An 18,592-nucleotide genomic window follows, 5' to 3' on the forward strand; every position below is an offset into this window, starting at 1 on the left:
AAGACGTCACAACTGGAGGGAAAAAAATACAAAAGAAATCTTTTGAAAAGCCTAGTTGGTTCTTTGGTCTGCTTCACATTGCTGGATCAAACCCAGAGCTGAAGGCACTGCCAATGTGTCTGTACCTGCCTTTCTCCAGGGGAGGCATCTGTGCAGCTGTGGGGCTGTTCCTGTGCCAGGGCTCTGGGATCAGGGCTGTCTGTGCTCCTGCTGTGGAGCTGTGTCCTCCCAGGCTCCTGCACCTGGGCAAGTAATGGATTTAATTGTTCTTTAAGACCAGATTGCCTTGTTTTCTTTTTGCTCCTTTGCAGGGTACAGGCAAGGATGGTTTGATATTAATTTACCTGCTAAGGGAAATAGAAGGTGGGGGGAGATGCAGAAAATGAAGGGCAAGTGGTAAAAACCTGGAGAAAAGGAGGCCTAGGGGAGACTTTTTCACAACAGCTACCTGAAAGGAGGTTGTAGGTGGGGGGTCAGCCTCTTCTCCCCAGCAACTAACCCCTGGACAAGAGGACATGGCCTCAAGCTGCACCAGAGAAGCTTCAGGTTGGACATCAGGAAGAATTTCCTCACTGGAAGTGTTGTCAAGCATCAGAAGGGGCTGCCCAGGGAGGTGGTGGAGAAGAAATTCAAGAAACGACTGGGTGTGCCACTCAGTGCTGTGGTTTAGTTGACATGGTGGTGTTTGGTCAAAGGTTGGACTCGATGACCTTGGAGATCTTTTCCAACCTTAATGAGCTGGTGATTCCATGGAGAGGTAAGCAGAGGAAAAGGCCTCCACAACAGGAAGAGTAATAATAGGTACTGAGATATAATGAAATTTCAGGGTAATTAGAAAAACCTCATTAGCAGGCAGCTGCTTTTACAGCACAGGTCTCATGGAATTTGGGTGAGGATGTGGGCATTACAATTCTTCACGTGGATCTGTGTGGCTGAAAGCAGCGGGGTTGGCAGCAGCAAAAACAGTGTTGTACCAGTATCTCCATCTGATGTACTGTCAGAGGCTCCTCTAGGGCTGCTATAGATGCTCAGGCTCCTCTAGGGAACATTTTCCAGGTCTGGAGAGCTTTCCCTCGGAGGCTGCTCTGCAGAAGGGAGTCAGTGACTGGTTGATTCTATGTATGTACCTTGCAGAGAACATGTGCCACCCTGCTCTGCTGCTTGTACTGACCAAAGGAACCAGCTGGACACCCCTTCCCTTCCTCACCAACCATTTCAGCCCTTCCCACAGCTCCACTCCACTGGTTTTCCAGCCACAGGTAGCACTCCTGCTCTGGTGGTGCAGGGATGCTGCTGGTGTGCAGCTCTGAGGCAATGCAGGACAGTGCAGACTCTGCTGTTCCTGTGCAGTCACTTCTCTTCCTGGGTGTGTGTCTGCTGCAAGAGAAGAGAACACCCTTTTCCAAGCTCAGAGGGCTCATTCTGGACTCAGGCCACCTGCCCATCTGCAAATACCATCTGCAAAATGATGCTTCCAGCTGAAATTGCTGCCCTGCTTCCCCTCAGTTTCCCTCAACTCCAGCTACTTTATCACTTTTCTTTGCAATCAACTCTCTGCAGCTCGGAGAGAAATTGGCTCTCCCTTCGTCCTCCCTCCCACAGCCGCTCTCCCTCGCAGCAGCGATGCCATCCTCTCTACCATCACCGTCTGCTGCTGGCCCTGGCACACTAATTAAATAACAAATAAAAATCTTTGGGACGGCAGAAACGGGGCTAAGGTGACACGGAGAAGGAAAATTTGGGGGACGTAGGAAGAGGAGGAAAAAAAAGGGGGGGGGGGAGAAGGGTTGATTTAAGAAACTTGATTTGAATAAATCCCTCCTCCCGCTCCTCCTCATTGGTTTCTTTTCGTCCTCCATATTAATGAGGGCAGCCAAGGAGAAGCTATTGGTTCCCCATCCCTTTCCCTTTCCTCAGGCACTCGGGGGAGGAGGTGTTTGCATTTCTCCGCAGGACCAGCTCGCTTTGCAGAGCATTGTCTGGGTATGAGAATCACACACAGGCACAGGGACAGGGGAGAGCGCACCGGAGCATCTCTCTCGGGCAGAGCATCTCAGCCAGCCTGAGCACCCTTTTAGTCCCCCGCCCCTCCCCGAGCACCAACAGCCCCCACCAACAAAAGAGAAAAAAAGAGAAAAAAACCAAAGTTTGCAAATCTTCCGCCTCCCCCCTTGGCTTTTTTTTTTTTTTTTTTGGTTCGGTGTTTGGGTTTTTTTTTGTTGTTTTGTTTTTTTTATTATTATTATTTTTATTTTAGCGATGGCAAATTCCTTCACGGCCAGGAGCTGGCCCATCCCCTGAGCAAAGGCAGCTCGGACATGACCGGCAGGCGAGGGAGGAGGAGGAGGAATTTGGATTCCCTTCGGAGGCGCCGACCCCTCCTCCGGCCGGGGGGGAGCGCGGAGCCGGCGGGGCTGGACCGGCCGCTGTCCCCCCGCGGCCCCCGCCCCGCCCCGCACCACGGGGATGCGGCATCTCCAGCGCCGGGACGGATCCCTGCTGCAATGGTAAGTCCTTTCCTTCCTTCCCCACCTCCCCCGGTGCTGCCCCATCCCCAGACCCGGGGATGCCCAAGCGGCAAAGCGAGAAGGACCCGCCGGCTCGTCTTGACATCGATTTACCGGCTCTTCCCTGCGCTTCTCCAGGTCCTGGGAATACTTCTGTAGCGGGGAATCGCAGGCAGGCTTCCTGCCTCCGGCAGAACTGTAGGCTCGGAGGATGCGTCCTCCAGAGAGGTTTGGCTCTTCCCAAACAAATCAATCTCCCTTCGCGAGCGGTGACAGGTTAAGGCGCTCGGTATGGGAATCACGTCTGTTTTTAACACAATATGGCTGGTAAATAAAACGTGATTGCTAAACAGCCCCTGCTGCTGCTGGCGGCATTTCCGAGCCCCCCGGCTCCCTTCGCAGCTCTGCATCTTCACCTGCCGCAGAAACTCCGATTCACCCTCCGAGCAGTGCACCAGGACTTGCCGGCTTTTCCTGGGGGGTAAGACTGTGGTTAGTGTGCCTCTGACCTCCGCTCGCCTCCGGGCACGTCTCCTTATCAGGATTTGAACAGCTGCTTCCAATGAGACCATCTTCATGCAAAGCACATCTCGAGTCGGGGGGTGGCTCACAGGACAGGCTCTTTTCCGATGTGCTGAGAATTTAGCATGTGAACCCTTCAGGTGTGTGTTGGAATCTGAGTGAGTTTGCAGCCAGGGTGGATTAAGATAATGAGATAATGCAGCATGTTGTTCAGAACAGGAAAATGCCTGGAGAGAAAAAAAAAAAAAAAAAAAAAAAATAAAAGGGGGAGATTTGGTTAGTGACATCCCAGTGTTTATCACCAGACAAACATCCCACTCACGTAGAAGCAGGTCTGGAAGAACTCCCTGGAAGTCAGTGGATTTCCTCTGCATCTGATCTGCAGGTAAACAGAATCTGGCCTTTAGCTTGAAGGGTATATTGGAGCAGCACAGGAGGGAACTATAATAAGAAGGAAATATTAACTAAAGTGAAAAAGGCAGCAAAGTGACCTGATTCTTTCGCAGGGTGTTATCAATTCCCATCCGTCTGGTGCATGTTAATTACAGTGCAAGTGCTGGACTGATATGACAACGTGGAAGTGAAGAAGCTTTTGGGGTATTTTTATTTACTGTCTTGTAGTCAACAAAGGGGTTCTCCCTTGCTGTTCTTTGGGTGCAGAGCCACCTCACTTCTCTGTTCAGCCTATGCAGCACTGGTCAGGTACAGCAGGGAAAGGTTCCCGTGGTTAATCAAAGGGAATGTTTGGTTACTTAAGGCTAAGGACAGCAGGAAGGCAAACTCCTTGAATGCTGCTGGTGTAGCTGCAGAGAAAGAACATGTTATACAAGCATCTGTCTTTGGCCAGTGCAAAACACGCTGGAGGTGGCTCGGAAGAAGTTGTCCTGTGGGGTGGGTAAGGCAACGCTGCTCCAATTCGGTGGATAATTAAGGAACGCTAGACAGTGCAATAACGGGAGTTGGATTAAAGTTGATGTGTGTGCTTGTTGTCTTGGTTACAGTTTGGGGTTGTGGTCTATCTACCTTTATCCCCACCTGCCCCTCTGTGCTGCAGGCAGTGGTTGCTGCTTTGTTGTCATTGAGGACAGCTCCAGCTGATCTGTCATTGCCCAGGCAGTTCATCTCACCCAGGAGTGGGAGATTTGTGTTGGTTTTGTTTTCTCCAGTCGAAGGCATGTGTGCATGACTGGAAGGATAACCACTGACACTGCACAGGCTCCAAGGTCGGGGGGGGGGGGCTTTCTGCGTGATAAACACACTTATTTTTCTTTACACAGAGAACTACCCTTGTGATGGCTCCTTGGCTTTAGCCTTCTATCATTCCTTGGGGTCCCTGTGAGGAATTGGAGGGCTCCTTCCTCCCTGTAGGTTGAAGATGTCTGTTGTTTGCACGGCGGTGCCACATGGATCTGTCTGGATCTGCTGTCGGCGTGTTTGTCACGCTCACAAACACCAAGGCAGGAGCTCTGCTGTGGGATGATACCAGGCAGAGAGAACCAGAGATTTCTGAGCTTGTGGGCTGTGCTGTTGATCACACTCAGACCTCTGTGCATCACATCTCTCTTCATTTGGCTGACTGAGCTGGCATCCTGGAGATATTTTTTCCCGGGGTTGAGTTCCATATGTGCCTATGCCTTTGAGAAGTTGAGACCTGTGTCCCCAAGCTGATTCATTCCAATGTAGCAGATTTTGTTTTCCTTTCCTTCCTTCTGAGCACACTTAGTACAAACAGTCTAATTCCTAAATTAGCTCGGATTATCTTTTAATGAAAGCAGAGTATTTGAGTGAAGAATCACTGAGAAAAAGCAAACTCAGGACAGGATCGTGTTGTAACTCATCTCTGGCAGAGAGACCTGCAGAGATATCAGGTTTTTAGCAGTTACTCCTGCTTTAACAGAGGAATCATTTAATTGGCACTGTGTTCAGGAGAGTTAAACTGATGCAAGGACGTAGAAGTCAGAGGAGGTACAGAATTTTATTTCACCCTATTTCTTGTCCCAGCAGGTGCAGCTGCAACCTTTAAGTCAGGGAAATGAATTTTTTTGTTGGCTCATGTTCCTTAGTTTCCAACCCCTCTTCTCCTTTCACCTCCAGCCATCCCATCCCATCCCACCTGTGATTTGGTACATCCTGCAGTCAGCAGGGTTTTGGAGTGAGTTTTCCACATCAGGACAGAAGTGGAACAACTCTACTAAAAGGGATGGAAATACAGCAGTGAGCAAATGCCTCTTTTTCCCCCATCCACAACTTAAAAGTCATCTTTGCTGATCCTGTATCATCAGGGTTAGCTGTAGCACCACTGAAACAAGCTGTTTCAGAGTATTCCCGCTTCCCAGTACGCAGCATCCCTGGTGAGACACTTTCCCAGCTCCCTTGGTGAGCTGAACTTGTTGTGTTCTTAAGAGATGCTTTGCATACAGAAAGGTATTTGGTAGTTTTCCACAAGTGCTGGGATTCACGTGTCTGCTGTGGCTGCTGAGACGCTGTTTGGATTGTAATTGAGCGGGCACAAATACACGGGAAGAGAAGCAGGGGGTTTTTTTCGGAAGCTTCGTGGCGGAATGTCCTCACCCCATTGCTTTGCCGGTGCTCGGTTCTCTGCCCACCTTTTGCTCTCTCAATTTATTGATCTGTCTCCTTAGGCTTGAATTTTTACCTCCACAAAACAAACCAGGAACGTGGCTAAAACTGGCTGGATTGTTCCAGCCTTGTTTATGTAACTCACTGCAGCTCAGTGACTGTGTTCCCGTGCAAACCCGGTGGGCTCATCCCTAGGGCAGGATTAGCAATTTCAGGGTTGAACTCCTTGTGACAAACTATTCCATCTTCTAAAGAAAAGGCAGAAGCATCATCACACAGGGCATTTAAAGCTGACATGGCTGTTGTGCTGAGGAATATTCCCTTGGGAAGGATCCTGCAGAAGAACAAGGATGCAGTTGCAGGGACTCAGTTGCTGCTCCCGTTCCAGGCTACTGTTGAATACAAATTCTCCTGAGATAATCACCCCATGGAATGAGCTGATTTGCATCTGACACTGGAGTTTATCTGCCCTAGAGACATCCTGAAAGTCTTATCCCTGCTTGTTCAGGTGTGATATTTTACTCTTGGATGGGTTAAGGTAGGACTATGCACTGAAATTCCTCTGATCCATTTAATTGCCATATTGTTTTAAAACAAGATTTAAAAGGTCTGACCTCTGCTTAATGCCCCTTTTAAAAAAGAAGGCAAACACCAAACCCCAACAAATTAACTCAGCAATTCTAGTTTTTGTTACTGCAATTCATAATTCACTCTAAAACTGATAGAAAGGGAGATAAATATGTCTATGGTCGAATTCTTCTTAATAATAGTTATGGTAACAGCAATAATAATTTATTTTATAACACATTGGGGATATTGAAGCCTGAGAGCTCCTTACTGAACATACAGCATTAAGCATCTGCCACATCTGTTTGTAGGTTTGTCCATGCAGTGTTGAGGCATTTCCCAAGAAGCCTCAACCACAGTGGCTTTTGTGTCCCGTTAGAGATGGCCGGGTCACGATTGCTCAGGAGCTGCAAATGGAAGGATAATTACAGCCTGTTATCTGTGATTTGTTGGTTTGCTAAATGGAGCTGAGGGCTAGGGCAGGAAGAGACGTTTTAATCTGTGTGGTGGGTTAATAGCCCAGACTTTTTATTTTTATTCATCTGTTCCTCAGAACGAGGCAAGTTTTGCTGCTGTCTCTCCCTGCAAGGGACAGTATTATTATACCATCTGATTCTGTGAAGGTTATTAAGGGAAAACATCTTATTGAAGGGAAATGTGACTGGATCAAGATTTTGATTGCTGGGCAGTAGGTGTACCATCAGGTCCATCACTGAGGAGTGGAGGGTGTAGAAATGTCCTCATTCTCAGGTGAAAACTTGGCCCTCAATGGCCCCTGGCAAAACCATGGTTCACTTCCTGAGGAGGAAGGCTTTCTCATCAGGAGTGTTTGGCTGCCTGGATGATGTTCATCTACTCTCACTTAAGCATCTGAAAACTAAATGGTCACATCCAAACCAATCCCCCTAATTCCCTATGTCGGAAGTGAGGAGGGTGGCTCATCCCAGCCTGAAGTGGGTCAGGTGAGTCACCCTATGGATGTTCTTGCAGCAGCTGACTCAGAGGCACATCCACAGCCAGTGAGGTGGATCCTTCCACAGCGTCTCAGAGGCATCTCCATGGAGTGGGATTCTTCCCTCGCTCCCATCTTTGCTCAGAGGGGAAGACTGGCAATGTTTTGCCAGCTCATAGGAACAGCAAATTGTGATAGGTGGTGAGGTTTATGACAAGCTCAAGATCACTGTGGTGGATCCCACATCTTCCTCACCCACATCTTCCCTTTGTTCAATGAAGGGCAGGCTCAGCTGTTGGAGAATTCATGCCACATGTCCCAGCCAACCTCCTATCTTGGTTGTCTTTTTTTTTTGTTTTTAATGGTTCATTGATTTTTTAAACCTCAAAGGCTTCCTTAGTGTATCGACACTTCCTTCTTCTGTCCAGTTACTAAGAGGGATTTGCCAGCTGAAGCTCACATGTAATTTTGTGAACAGGTGGGGATGCATCACCCCAGGGAGACATCCAGGACAGCCACAGGATTTTCTGCAGGCAGATGCAAAACCCCTCTGCCTGTTCTTCTCTGAGCCAGCCAGGAGCTGTGCAAAGCTCCAGATCTCATCTCACATCCCCTGCTCGTGAATGGGGGACTGGAAGTTGCACGAAGATGGAGGTGAATGCTGACCAGACCTCATTAGCTTAGGGTTGGCACCTTGTGAAATACATTTTGACCAGCTTGGAGCACTTGTGATGCTTAGAACTAGGTGACCTGAAAGCCAGCTTTTTGCCATATATCAATGGCTAAATGCTTTTTCTTTATTTTAATTTATTCACCCTCGGTCCTAAGCTAACAGAGTCCACTGATAAATAGATTTAACTAACACCTTCCTTAATTATGGCACTTAAAATTATTTACTGAAATCCAAATAATAAAAAACCAAAACCTGAACCTCTCCAAACACAGTGATATGTAGAGTTAAAGTTGTAGCAGTAAGAGGTACATTTCCCCACAGCAGAAAGAAATTATATATATTTGGAAAGGGAGTTTAAAATAGCTAAGAGATCCTTAACTATTCATTCCTTTTCCTGGAATGGAAAGACTTTAATAAGTCACAACATTTCTGTTTCTGCTCTTACTCTCCCATTTTTGCAGTGAGTTTATAGTAGGTTTTTCTTTTTAATTTTTATTTCTACCAAAAACACAAAACGGCACATTCATGGTCGTGAGTATAAAGCATTTCCTTTTAAAAAGAAATATTTTTATAATGACAATTTATATTGATATAATTGATATAATTAGTACCAAAAGCCAAACAGGGGCTTGGGCTTAGTGTGCATCTCAGATTTTGGACACACAACAGACCTTTCTCTCTTGGCCTAGAAACAAACCCTCTAAAGAAGCCAGCACAAGTGCATTACATAAAGACCCGGGTTAAAGTTAGTAAAGTTACTCATTTCCTGTGGTTTAGAGAGCTGGATCTCTGGATTCCTTCCAGGAGTTTTGTGCTCCAACTTCAGATGCAGAGGAGATGAGAGAGCACTCGAAACACCGCAGATGCTGGAGCTCTGCATGACTAAGGCTGGCAATGTGTCACAGCTGTCCCTGCAGCCCGGGATGCCACCAGCCACGCTCATTCATTGGGGTTGGGTGGAGTTTGACAGCCTGGACGGGGCTCTTGTGCTGCTGAATGGGTCAGTTAGAGACGATTGCAGGCAGCGGGTGAGCAGCTGGAACAAACCTCATTCCACAGCAGCTCTTGGTGGCTGCAGAGGGAGCAGTGGGAAAAGCTGACATCAGCCACGTGGAAGTTGTTTCTCTGCAGAGCTCAAGCCTCTGGACACTGCTCTGTGTTTCTCCAGCTTTTTGTTCTCTGGCTTGTTCTTTGTAGCACAGCTGGATGCTGTAACAATGGGGATGGCAAAGAGCCTTCACAGGACACCAAAAGCCTGAGTTTTATTCAAAAGAGGGGAAGAAAAGCATGTCAGGGCCTTTGTGGTTCCCTCAGCAAGCGTGCCCCTGACAGATCTTCACCTCTGGTATTCAGCTCATTCCCTTTCCACTGTGTGGAAGACTTGCAGGTCTCCTTTGCTAAGATATTTTTCTATCAAGCTGACCAGAAATGGGATTCAGTTCACAGATCAAGACACTTAAAGATAGGTGTGGATTTTGATGTGTATACCTGTACCCGGGTACAGAAACTGCTGTTGTAGTAAAAGGAGATTTAACACATGAATCAGTCACTTAAACATAGGTGTTAATTGTTTTTTTAAGATCCCCTGGGGTATCTAACATCCATTAGGGGTCTGTAGGCATGATGTTTATCTACACCACATCGTTTACCCTCTGTGTGAGGGCAGGTTAAATCCCCTGGGGTATTGGTGCACCAAACACCAGCCTTTAGGTTACTGATTCTGGCCCCTGGCCAGTGCCCAGTCAATACAGATAAATACATTTATCTGCAATAGACTGAGCTCTGTAACTCTTTAGCCTAAAAAGTCTTCAATTAATACCACTGAGCTGGTTTAATCTGCAGTCTGAATTCTGTCCTGGGTTTCTGATCCCTCCTGATGGTTTAAAATGAGATTGATCAAATCTTGGACACGATGCTCTTACACACACACACACACACAAAGAGTTAGCTGATTTTTATATACTCTCATACAGGGCTTGGAAACATCCTTTGGTATTGCTGGATATCCTTGGGATCACAGGGAAGATACTGGGCCACGAAAGAATTACTGAATTACTACATTGCAGGTGTATCTATTTGACTCCAAATCATTCTTGGACATTTCCTGAGGCAACTTAGAGACTGCATTTGCCTTTCTCCAGATTCAGCTGCCACAGGCAACTCCTGGTTATCCTGTGATTGAATCATCCAGAGGGTGTGTTTCTCCCTATATAATTCACACTGAATTATTCTCAGCCTGTGCTTAAGGATTCCTGTCCTGTTACCTTACCACTCTCCCTTCATCTGTGCATCATCACTGTCCTAATCTCAAGCAGAGGAGAAGGTCAATCCACAGCAGATGTGCTGGGGTCACACCTATGATCTGCCTTCAGTTTTCTCTGACAGCTTGACTGAACATTCTGACTTCATCCTGACATTTTGGGTGTCCGAGACACGGTTCTTTTGTTACTCAGATTGCTCTCTCCTTCTAAGAAAAGGAAGAGCTTCTGGATTCTTTGAATGTTTGTGATTCATCTGGAGTTCTTCCATGAGACTCCTTTTCCCTGCTTCCTTAAGATGTAGGTTCCCTGGAATTTTGCATTTTTAATGCAAAAAAGACCTTTTGTCCAGGTCCCAAAGTGCTGTTGCCTTTACAACCTGATTGTTTCACTATCTCCAAACTCTCCTGTTTGCAGGGAAGAATTTCAACTGCACACTTTATTTGGTCAAGGCTTGTGTTGCTTTTGTCTGCTTTCATTTTTCTGGCATTTTCTCTGTCTCCACAAATCACAGAGGTGGCTCCAAGGTGATTAAAACAAAATTATTTAGAGCAAAACTCTTCAAAGCACCAAGGTTTAATGTCATTCTGACAGACTCAGCATCTCAAGCTCTTCTGGGGAGCTTTGTGTGCATCAGTTTGAAAAAACCTCTGATAAAAACTCTCCCTGAAAGAAAAAAAGCTTCTGTTTGCTTTCCAGGATCCATTTTACCTGTAGCATCTTCATCTGACAAAACAAATCTCCCATCTTCCTCTCAAAAATCAAAAATGGATTGTCCAGACTAAGAGTCTCCCTTTTGACTTTATTGTCTCATTAAATTGACCTCTTGCTTTCCTTCCCGCTGTCCCTGCTGAATTAGAACAACAAGGGCATAATCAACTACTTAACTACTCCCAAAGAGCTTCTGAGACAAAGCCCAATAAATAGATTATGCATATTTTGCAGTGGTTTCATGTCCACCACTGCTGCATCATGCAGCGCCATGGATGGGACCCGTTGCCAAATCTATTCACAGGCAGGAGATTTTGTGTGTGAAATGTCATTTAAAAAAAGTGTGGGTATGAAAACAGCAATGGGAAAGCTCAGCTGGACAACTTAGATCAGATAATTTGGAACTCGTGGTTATTTTCTAGAAAGGTGAGAAGGAAGTTCACCTGAACATTGACATGGTGTTCATTTCTTCACTGGCTGGAGAAACTCTCACTTGATATTATTCTTAATGAACTGACAGATGATTGCCTACTGCATGTCATATACCAAAATGTCTACATTTAAAAATACTCTCATTTAAACAGAGGTTGTCTCAATGTTCTGACCATCATATATTACTTTATGCGATTTCCCTTTTGTTTCTCCTCTAAGTACTTGCTCTAAAATACAACATTTTTATGATTTCTGGGTAGGATTAAAGGTGTTTGTTGAATGTTGCCTTTACAACAGTGAAATCTGTGGAATCCAGACTTCAAGTCTTTTGATCCCAAACTAGGTTTTCTAAAATAATTCACGTGAATTGGACACCCTTTTTAACTACGGGGGGAATTCTGGGCAGTGAGGGCTGTGGAAGAGCCAGGAGAGCCAGACAAGATGATCTGAAAAAGAAGCCAACAGATCTCCCCACTCCGTGCAAACTGGCCAGGTTGGAAGGAACATGCAGGCGTGTCTGAGAGCACGGCCAAGCTAATCCACATCATTCTTTTTAGCAGCTTGTTCAAACTTGCATTTTAGAAATCAGCTCTGAGAGCTTTAACCCAAAATGTTACAGCTTGTGATTCGCAGGCTGGTTCCAACACGCAGAATTTTTCTGTACCCTCTGCTGTGTCCAAAATGCACCCTCCTGGTGTTCTGCTTATTCTGTGTGACTGGAAAATCACCACCTTTAGGATCCCAGTGTTTATTTTAGCCTGCAACAGGTAGAAGATCAGACCAGAGACCCCAGTCTGGACAGAAACGTCCAGAAAGGGTATTTGTATCAGGAATGACAAAAAGGAAGGGGAAAGACTTGGAGGTGGCTGAGCCTCCCTTGTTTCACATCTCTGCAAGTGCCCTCAACACAGAATCATAGAATCATAGAATCATGGAATGGTTTGGGTTGCAAAGGACCTTAAAGATCATCTCATCCCACCCTCCTGCCATGAGCAGGGACACCTTCCACTAGCCCAGGTGGCTCCAAACCCTGTCCAACCTGGTCTTGGACACTTCCAGGGATGGGGCAGCCACAGCTTCTCTGGGCAACCTGTGCCAGGGCCTCAGCACCCTCTGATAAAAGAAGGTAATAATCTCCAAAAATTCTTGTCTTACTAAAGAAAGTAATAATCTCCATCTTTTCTCAGAGACGATCTCAAGACTTTGCCTCCTTGGCTGGTGGAGATACACAGATCAGAATGTTTTCCCAACATCCTCCTGACTTGATTTTCAGCACTTCTAAATGTTGTATTAACCTTCGTGGCAATTTTTGCTCCTCTAAGATGAATAAGGCTAAGAACAATTACTGATGTCAGGGAACATGAACAAATAAAAATCAAATGGGTTCTGAATTGAACTGGGAGTAGTGACATCACCTAAAGCTGCCCTTAGCCTTCAACAGGGTTCTCATCTCTAAGATATAAACTCTTCCACCCTCAGCAAAATAATTCATAGAGTTTTGCCAACCTATTTAACAATCAGATATGCAAAAAGAGTAAGAAAATGCACATTCCTCCACTCCTCTATGTGCTATTATCATTCAGCACCTTCCTTTTCTGTGCTCCCTCTTTGTGCAGTTGGGATTAGGACTCTTCCCACCAATGCTGTGACCTCAGCCAACGTGAAGGTGAGCTCCATGGCTGGCAGCTCTGTATTTTCATGCCTGGCTTTACAAAATGTTCCACATGATCCCACACCTTGTTCTTTATAGTCTCTCTCAGTAGACTGCTGGCTTTGGTGACCCAGGAGCTGCAGTACAAAGCAGCGTGACCTGCACGTTGCTCCACCTGCTGTTTTGAGTTTTCCCCCCTGAGTTTCCTGTGAGCAGCTTTGGAAGAGCTCCTGTGAAATGCTGAGGGCAGGAATTGTGTTGCTCGTGTCAGAAATGCTGAGATGTTTGTCAGATAAATTCTTCCTGCTTGCTGCAACTTGGCCTTGCTACAGTACCACTGAATAAACCAGACGTGACCCCGAGTTCTCAGTGTGCCTCTTAGCAAATATTCTACCAATGTTCTTTGAATCTTTTAAAAAAGAAATAGTTTAGGCAAGTAGGTCTAAATGTTGAAACTTGTTTGTTCATTTGCTGATTTACTCAACATGTGGCTTCAACAACAATGAAATTCCATGGCAAAAGCACAACACCCTGCACAGACACCTGGACAGCTGCAGTTTAGAAAGGTTTCTACAAGGTATTTATATCACAGAATGGCCTGGGTTTGAAGGGACCTTAAAGATCATCTCATTCCAGCCCCTGCCATGGGCAGGGACACCTTCCACTAGCCCAGGTTGCTCCAAGCCCTGTCCAACCTGGCCTTGGACACTTCCAGGGATCCAGGGGCAGCCACAGCTTCTCTGGGCAACCTGTGCCAGGGTCTCCCCACCCTCACAGGGAAGAATTTCTTCCTAATTTCCAATGTAAACCTACTTTCTTTCAGTTTAAACCCATTCCCTCTTGTCCTGTCATTACATGCCCTTGTAAACAGACTCTCTCCATTGTATCTATGTAGATATAAATTTCCACAGTATATCTAAGGAGCTTGAGAATATAAAGTTCTTTTTTTTTTTTCCCCTGAGGGAGAAATTTTAAATAAATCACATGCCCCAAATTTTTATTTTTTTTTCTCCACTGTCCATTATAGTATTCTGGGATGACTTGGTTATCTATAAATGACCACAAAGTATCTGTCTGAAGTTACTGTAACAAAACCCACTTTGACTTGTAAAACACTTTCTTAGCTGTCTTTTATAAAACAAAAGCCTCCCATGGCAAGGATGGGACGCTGCCGTCAACCGACTGAAAGCAAAAACAAACCATCAAAATATTTCCCTCCCAGATTTCTCGGATTTGAAAGCGAATACTTATTCTTCTCCCAGAGGGTTCCTTAAAAGTGTCGCTGCCATTATCCTAAATTGGTAGTTAAGGAATTATCCGAGGAGAACTCCACGTCAGAGTTCTCGCGTGCTCAGACGAGCTCGGGCTCGTCGTCAAACATTTATCAATTGCTTGGGATCTGCAATGAGCCTTTTTATCTCTGCAGCACACGGTGACAGAAATTCCTGTTGCCTCTTTGAGATAAAATGAATCTCCCTGGATGGGAAGGAAGTGTCTTCGCTGAGATCTCTTCTTCAGCAGTGGTGCATTTCCTCGGCCCTGTCGGGAATACCAATGAGGTTGGGAATGGTTGGGAAAGCAGATAGTCACTTAGGCTGCTCCAGAGGGAGGGGAACAGCAACAGCCTGCAGTAACCTGGGAGAATCTGATCTGCAAAAGAGTTGCTCTCTGTGCAGTGTTTAATAAATAAGGTAAATATTTAATGGATAAGGCAAATGGGACAGTTGTAACCAATTCTCGGGGAACATCACGGCCCAGAGATTGATCTCACGGGCAGTTTGGATCAGGCCCTTCTAACTGGTGGTGAACAGTTCAGCAGAGCCAGTAAAAGTGATCACATGTGACTTGACCTCAAGGCCAAGAGAGGTCCCAGCCCTGATGTATTTTATAACACTAAAGCCATTTCTTTCCCTTGCCCCCTCTGTGAAACAACTGCTGCTGGTTGTTGGCTGCTCAGCTCACTGCCCTGAGCTCCTCACAAACAAGCAGCTGAGAAATCACTTCTGGTACAGAGGTGGGTGATGAATTTAACATAAAAGCAAAGGCTCCTGGCTGGCTGGACACATGGATTTTTACCTTGGGAGAGGATTGCTCCGTGGTTTTTGAATTGGTGCCACTGACAGATGGATTCACTGTGGTCCAGCTGTTTACTTGGACAGAGCAGCTTTGCTTTTAGACCTTTTAAGCATTTTTGGTCCAGAGGCCTCACAAAGGAGAGTTCCAGAGGGCCAGATTACCTTTTACTCAAGGGGTTGGGAAAGAGAATTCTCCTGCACAGAGTTAGGGACATACCAGGAGTAAACTTGTCTACAGGGAGATGTTCTGATGTTCTGGTTCTTGGAAAAATGTACATAAGCTCTCCTTGGCACTCCCAAGGAGCCTTAGGAAGTCGACTCTGACATGGACACCTGTCCATGACAACAAGAAAATATTTTCAAAGCTCAAATGCTCTGAAATGATTTTATATTAGTGAAGCCTTTCCATGTACTCTTTTTAGCCCATGTTCTTCCAGCCTTGGCTTAGCCTCCAGCAATCAAACAAATGATTTTGTTCCTTAGTTGCTGCCTGTTCTGTGCTATGTCTCTTTGCTATTTATTTAGCCAGGATTTCTGCAGGCATGCCCCTGTTTTTCAGCAGGATATGTTATTTATCAAGTTCTTTGTGGTAGAAGGGAGCTGTGGAATACATTGGCTGTGCTCATGCTGAGGGCTGCACCACTAGAGAACAACCTGGACTTCTGCAATTTGGTCACTAAACCGGTATTAAATTATTATTAAATGAATGTTAAACTATTTGTGTGGTATTTTGAATGGGTTTGCAGGCAGGCCAACTAATCTTGTTCTTAACAATGCCTGGGAGCAATGCAGGGGTTCCCAAACCTCATGCATCATTCCCAGTGGGCAGTTTGCAGGTGGCCACTCTATCTGAAGGACTGAAGAGGTTAAACAACTTCTACACACCCTGTTTGCCTCAATCCAAACCCAGCACACATCTCAATTTTTGTATGTGTGTGGGGGGGGGATGTGTGTGTGTGTGTTTGAAAAAAACCACCACAAATGAACAGAGAGAGTTCTGCCTCCCACATTCCCAAGCTCCTGTGTTATTCTAGCTCTCCTGGCAGCACTGTTGGATTCAGAGAGGAGTATCTTAAGGCAAAATCCCTTGGCTTAGTCATGGCTCTGTGCTTTGATACCTCATGTTGTGGCAAGTCTGGCTTGTGGCTTTTCTGGAGCACCAGAGTTCAAACCCCACGTGAAGTCAGGACTCAGCTGAGACAGAGAGGAGAGCTCTCCCTTGGTGGACAGAACCTGCCTCTCCAGAGAGCTGGGAAATGTGCTGGAAGGGAGAGCTGGCTGCACATCAAAGTGTCTGTATACTCAACTTGCAGATTCCTGGGAAGTTGTTTCCTTAGTGACAATAACAACGGGCACAATTTTAGAGCATTTTCTTCCCGTCTGCTTTTTGTGCTCGAGAGATGTTCAGAAGTCAGGGTACAACTGGCACTTCTCCTCAGAAGGGTTTTTTTTTTTTTCCTCTCTGAGTTGTTTTCTCTTCTCTTTTGTAGCTCACACTGGCACATCAGAATTGTTTTTATAAAGGGGATCTGTCTGTCTTAGTGCTGTTGGCACTTTTAAATCCACGGGCACTGTGGGAGCTGAAGGAAGAGATCTTGGAGGATTCTTAAGGTAAATGGCAGCAAGTTGGGAGGTTCTCCCTGCTGTGGGGCAGGAAGGAAACCAACCCTACTCCCATGGAAGGCACTCACCAACCCCAAAACTAGGCTTGTGACAGGAAAGATTTGGGGGGAAAAAAAAACCAACCACAAAAAAACAACTCCAAATTATGCTTAAGAGACAAATCTCTTCAAAAGTCACCAACCTCCATATTTGTCACCGTTCACAGTAAATGTTGCAAAGAAATTTTGAAACCTGATTTGTGGGGGGGGAAGAGAAATTGTCATAGACTCCTAGAGTGGGTTGGGAGGGACCTTAAAGAACATCTTGTTCCAACCCCTTGCTGTGGGCAGGGACTCCTTCCAGGTTGCTCAGAGCCCCATCCAGCCAACTTTCAGGGATGGGCCATACCTGGAATTAGCTGCAGAATGGGATTGCTGTAGCAACAAGACTAATTTTTTTAGTCTGTGCTGAAGAAACCCTGTAGGATGAACACCCACTCTGCATCCTGACAATTAAAGCCCCTGAGCAGAATCAGGGGAATTCAGCTTTGATTTCCAGGAAAACAAGGCTGACTGAAACCACCACCACAAAAAAAATGTGCAGTTTGGAAGCTGGGAGAACCTTTAGAGGTCACAATGTGCTAATGGAAAAAAAATTACAAACTCTATTATCGTGTCTGAATTAGGAGAGCAGTCACTATAAGCTTCCTCTTTAACCAAATAAGAGACCAAAGAGTGACTGAAGTCAAAATATGATTCATGCAACGGGGGTGTCAGGCTCTTTTTATTAACAGCAGAAAGAGATTAAAATATCTCTGCTTATAATTTAAATGCTAATAATTAGCTGGGAAGAACTCTTTGACCAGCAGCAGTACAGTCAGCTCAGTAACACCACATGATACTTCCCTTGTTCAGGACATCACAGAATTATAAATAAAATTCAATGTCATGAGGAACTTTGTTTTTCCTTCCTCATGCAGGGCTGTGGGGCTTAAAGCGTTCTGTGTGTGCATTTCCAAATGTGCTTTTAATTCCACTTCAATTCTTAGACAGTAATTCATAATTAAATTATGAATTGCTAAAAAGTAAACCAGAATGAACCATATGGCTTGGACCAATATGGCAAAATGAATTTAAAAAGAGAAATAAAAATATGTGCATCCATTTAAAATCTTCCTGAAATACATTCCCCAGTTATGAAAAAGAATTTCCAAACTCTGTGTCCCAAATCAGTTATCATCAGCCTTTCTTGTGGGGAGAAAAAAGAAAGTTAAAAATGTAAATGACAAACAGAAATAGTCTTTATGATTAAATATAGATTGTCCATTTGCTATTTTAGCACTTTAATTTGAATCAGTAATTCAAATGGCGATCCCTGATAACTAAACAGCAAGGTTAATTAAGCTCTAAGTCCTGCTTTGGAAAACTTGTGCTGATATCCACGTTTCCCACCAGTGGTTTGGAGCCAAATTTCAGCCTCTCTCCTGAAATGTTCCTTACTGTTACACAACCACTTTTTTTTTTCAATATGTCACCATTATTAAGTGGTTCCAGCCTAGGCTTGAATCTTTATCCTTTCATCAAAAACCTGGTCAGGTTTGACTCAGTCCTGCAACGCTTGGATGATAAAATCTGAGCTCCCAAACTGTGCACTGCATGTGTATTTCACATTAAACCCAAAGGAGCTGAGAAAATGAAAGTGATTTTTCCTCAGCTTCAACCTTCCAGGCTCTTTCATGGGTGAATCTGTTAGAGCAGAATAGCAAATTAAGAATTAAAAGATTTACTAGGTTAGAGCAGAGAAACCCCACATGGGATGCAAAATGATACACTGGTTATGTGTTGGGGAAGGGGGAAGTAAGGAGGGGTGAAAACAAGTGGCACAACAAGAGTTGAACAAATTGAACTGACAATGCACCGTTTAATTTGCTTTATACCAACACGCCAATTAAATGGAAAATGAAAGAGCAGGAGAATTTGTTCCTTTTTCTATTTTTTTCCTGAAAAATGTTTCTAGTCAGAAAATTAGAATATATGCATTATTAAGCCCCACTTTCACCTGC

General features: G+C 45.2%; 1 protein-coding gene across 12 annotated transcripts in view; it reads left to right on the forward strand.

Moving 5' to 3' along the window:
- The first annotated feature begins 1,920 nt into the window (after positions 1-1,920).
- The window catches only part of ADCYAP1R1 (ADCYAP receptor type I), a 140,904-nt gene continuing 124,232 nt past the window's right edge, over positions 1,921-18,592 (forward strand). For 3 of the 12 annotated variants that reach the window (XM_050322846.1, XM_050322883.1, XM_050322913.1), the window contains exon 1: positions 1,922-2,507. The gene's annotated coding sequence lies outside the window, so the exon portion shown is untranslated. Of the gene's footprint in view, positions 2,508-3,300; positions 3,415-16,432; positions 16,540-18,592 lie in introns of those variants that run through there. The other 9 variants (XM_050322894.1, XM_050322903.1, XM_050322927.1 and 6 more) reach the window with 6 other exon arrangements.

This window comes from Myiozetetes cayanensis, unplaced genomic scaffold, assembly GCF_022539395.1.
Source record: "Myiozetetes cayanensis isolate MyiCay16 unplaced genomic scaffold, myiCay2020 scf1, whole genome shotgun sequence".
Classification (NCBI taxonomy): domain Eukaryota; kingdom Metazoa; phylum Chordata; class Aves; order Passeriformes; family Tyrannidae; genus Myiozetetes; species Myiozetetes cayanensis.